Source organism: Dioscorea cayenensis, chromosome 4 (assembly GCF_009730915.1).
Source record: "Dioscorea cayenensis subsp. rotundata cultivar TDr96_F1 chromosome 4, TDr96_F1_v2_PseudoChromosome.rev07_lg8_w22 25.fasta, whole genome shotgun sequence".
In the NCBI taxonomy this organism is placed as follows: Eukaryota; Viridiplantae; Streptophyta; class Magnoliopsida; order Dioscoreales; family Dioscoreaceae; genus Dioscorea; species Dioscorea cayenensis.
This window is the reverse complement of record NC_052474.1, coordinates 13,548,999-13,553,250: the sequence shown is the minus strand read 5'-3', so window position 1 is coordinate 13,553,250 and position 4,252 is coordinate 13,548,999.

Below are 4,252 nucleotides of genomic sequence, written 5' to 3'. Positions count from 1 at the left end.
AAAATGATATTCAAACTTGGCTCGTTTACAATATGAGCTGGACACAGTGGCGGCTCAAAGCTTATAAAGGCCTAAAACGCAAGCATGAAACGGGGCCTTAATTAATTAATAAAAAAAATTTTATTAAAAAAGTCATAATATAAAACAAACAATAACAAAATGATAGACACCAAAACAAACAACAAAAAACAAATAACAAGATTATAAAATAAAGCTAGTTCAAAAAGTTCAAAAAGAAAATCCTTATTTTACATAAATTCAGAAATTGTTTAGTTGACTTGATATCATCTTTGTATCTTCAAATCACATCCATTTCTTCATGTTGAAAAAGATCATTGAGGCTAAATAATCTCACAAAACACAAATTGATCAAAAACTCCTTTTGGGAATACATCTTGAGCTTCCAAGCAATTGCAAAGGCTTCATTTTAGCTTGTAGTCTTGAAAGGAAATTTAGGACTAATTCTCCTGCAAATATAATAATATTAAAGTTATTCACAAGTACAAACCAAATTCTACTCATATTTAAATTTTTTTGCCAAGATGTATTACTAATAAGAGTATAGAAAGTACCAGATTGATTAGATTGAATTAATTTCCCTATCTCAAGTTTGTTGTCCCTTGTAAAGTCTATAACAATTTGAAGTCCATCAAACAATGAGTTGAAAGTCTTGTTGTCGCCAGTGTTACATCCTCGACCTACTACAAAAACCATACATAAGTAGCTAACATAGATTTAAAGCAAAGAGAAGCAAAATCAAAAGTATGCCAAATAGTCAAGATTGAATCCCATGCTATAAAGACATCTATTCTATAAAAAGAAGAATTTCTCACTCCCAAAAATTTATTTAAAAATTTATTTTTCTCGCCTTTTGAGATGCAAAATTATTAATTAAGTTTTTATAATCAATTTCTTCTAGCATTTGTTTTTCAATTGATAATATAGACAATCCATTTAATCTTTCTTGAGACATTGTTGATCTTAGATAAGATTTTATTAATTTCGCTTTTGAAAAACTTCTTTCACCGAAGCAACGCTATAGGAGTTGTTAACATGATTCTATAAGCAATATACGATTTGGAAAAAGAATTAAGCCTTTTTATTTGATTAAGTATGTCAATTAGAGTATTATCTTCTACTTGCATGATTTCTCTTAATACTTTCTAATTCAAAAATAAATCTAAACCATCGATATCGAGAGTAGCTATTATGCTTTTTAAGCAACATTCAAGGTTAATGCAACATTTTTTTAAAATCTCATTATCTAATGATTTCAATTTCTTACCACTAAATAGAAAGCCAAAAATATCTTCATATAATTTGAATTGTTCAAATCTACTTTGAAGTGAAAGAATAGCATTGCCCACTATATATAAGAAACAATCAATTCGAAAATGATTCTTCAATGGTCTTTGTTGTTTCACGAGTATCATAGTCATCAAATTGTCTTTTTCTTCTTATAACACGTTTCTCACAAAATTTAGGTTCTATATTCATTTCAAATGCAATTTCTTTAGTAGACACCATAGCACTTTGCAAATCCTTCTTCTCTATATTTTTGAAAAAAAGAGATAAGACCTTTTATTTGATCTATAGCAACATCAATGCACATATCTTTCGATTGTAAATTTTTGCTAATTGAATTAATAGCAAACAATATATCATACCAAATAGTCATACCCAATAAAAACTCAAAATTTTCAAGCTCATATATTACTAAACAATTAGCTTCACTTTTAGTTTTTGGATCCTCACTAACTTCTACTAATTTCAATAAAGCATCTCTTATTTGTGGAGTTTGAAACCTTATAGCTTTAACACTTTCAATACGACTTTCCCAACGTGTTTGTGATAATGGTTTAAGAGTTAAATTGGGTATAGTATCTTTTAAAATTTTCCATCTTTTAGTAGAAGAAGCAAATAATGAATAAATACGTTGTATTACTCCAAAAAATGAGATAGCTTTAGTGCAAGAACTAGCCATATCACATAGCACCAAATTTAGATTATGACAACCACATGGTGTATAAAATGACCTAGGATTTATATCTAAAATTCTCTTTTGCACTCCTTGGTGTTTTCCCTTCATATTTGATCCATTATCATACCCTTGTCCTCTTAAGTTGTTAATATCAAGACCTATATTTTTTATTTCATCCACAATAATTTCGAAAAGACTTTTTCCACTAGTATCATGTACTTATAAAAACTCTAAAAAATGTTCTTATATTTTTATTGGAGTTGATGAAACATCCACAATTCTCACAATGAAAGACATTTGCTCTTGATGACTTATATCTGGAGTACAATCAAGCATAATCGAAAAATATTTTGCTTCTAAATTTTTTTTAATAATTTTATCTTTAATTTCATTTGCTAACAAATTTATTAATTCATTTTGCATGTTATGCCCAAGATAATGGTTATGAATTTCATCATGTTTAATGCGTCGAATATGTTCTTGCATCACCGGATCAAATTCTACAATCATTTCAATTAGACTTAAAAAAATTCCATTACTTTATTGATTTATTTTTTCATTTTTTCCCCTAAATGCCAAATTATTTTTACCAAGAGTTTTTATCACAGCAATAATTCTTAATAATACATTTTTCCAATGTTCCCTCTCTCTATTAATTTGTTCTTGGACATGCTTATCAATTGTTTTATTTTTTAATAGCCTCATTTCTAAATCAATCCATGAACTCATATTAAAAACATGCTCATTGCTTGTTTCATGATTTTTAAGCTTAGTACTTAGATTTCTCCAATCATTAGTACCTTCATTAGCTAGTTTACCAATACTTGAAATAGAGCTAAACAACTTGCAACAAAAACAAAATACTTTATCTAAATCTTTGAATAAATCAACCATCGCCTTTTCATGCTTCTCTCCATTTGCCAAATTTTGAATATAATGTGTTGCGTAAAAATGTCTCTGATAATTTATCTTTTTGGAAAATCTATATCAAGAACTCTAATTGGCCCCTTTTTTCAACTAATAAATCTCTCAAATTTGTCATTAATATTTGTCCATTGACTAGGATCATATATATTCTTAGAAATGCAATCATTAGATTCATTCACAAGTTGGTCTTCATAAGGATCTATATTAGATTTTTTTCGCTAGCTTCTTCTTCTATTTGAATATCATTTAACCCAACCACATTACTAACTTGTTCATTCACTCCATTTAAAGGACATTCTTCGTGTTCTTCTATGTTTTCTAACTCGCTTTTTGCATTGCTTTGTTAAAAATTTATCAATAGCACCTTTTTGAGATTGTATTAAAAGTTTCAATTCTTTTTCTTTTTCTTGAGTTTTGCATAACCAGATTCATACTTTCTGGTAGACATATTTAAAAACAATATAAATTAAAATAACATGAGAAGGTTAAGACAATAGAACCAGTTAACTTGAGTAGTATATATGGATAAATTGTATTTTGCTCCCTCAGGAGAAAATATATGTCTGGAACTCCTTGTCGCCTTACGGTTGTTACTTTCAGAGTCGCCTTACGGGTTGTTATCCGTGAGTCACCGTCACTGAGTGATGAGTATCGCAAACAAGAACTCAATAGCGAATGATAAAAACCTTTTAACGGTATAAAAATTATAATCTTTATTTATAATAGAAATTAAAAAAATTTGACCGTTAGTAACTCATGCCTATATTTTTTATATTTTTAGGAATAGGTTGGTTAGTTGGGAAAAGATAGAGCATTAATTATGCATTGAAGTATATGGAAATAGATTTGTTTGTTGGGAGAAGAAGATAAGTAGTTATACATTATTAATTTATTAGTTTTTATTTAAAAAACTAGTTGATGAAAGATTTGAAATAGGTGAAATATTAAATAAAAAAAATTAAAATATTAATTAATTATAAAACAAAAAAATTATTATGATTACAAAAATAGGATTTTAAAATTTTTAAAAATTTAAAGTTAATGATGAGGCCTCAAATTTAATTATGGACTTGGAGTTATTATAATCATTTTGATAATTAAGATTTTAAAAACTATAGTGGTTTAATTTAAGATGAGGCCCTTTGATTTTTGGGGGCCTAAAGCGATTGCTTGATCGCCTTTACCCTTTGAGCCGCCCTCGGCTGACACACGACGAGCCCTTATCGAGCCGACACCGAGCCGCTCTACCTAACGGCTTGGCTCAAATACACCCCTAGCCGTAAGGACATTCAACCCCGTCCCCATTTACAGATACATGTCTCTTCACTGTCACCGCATACCCAT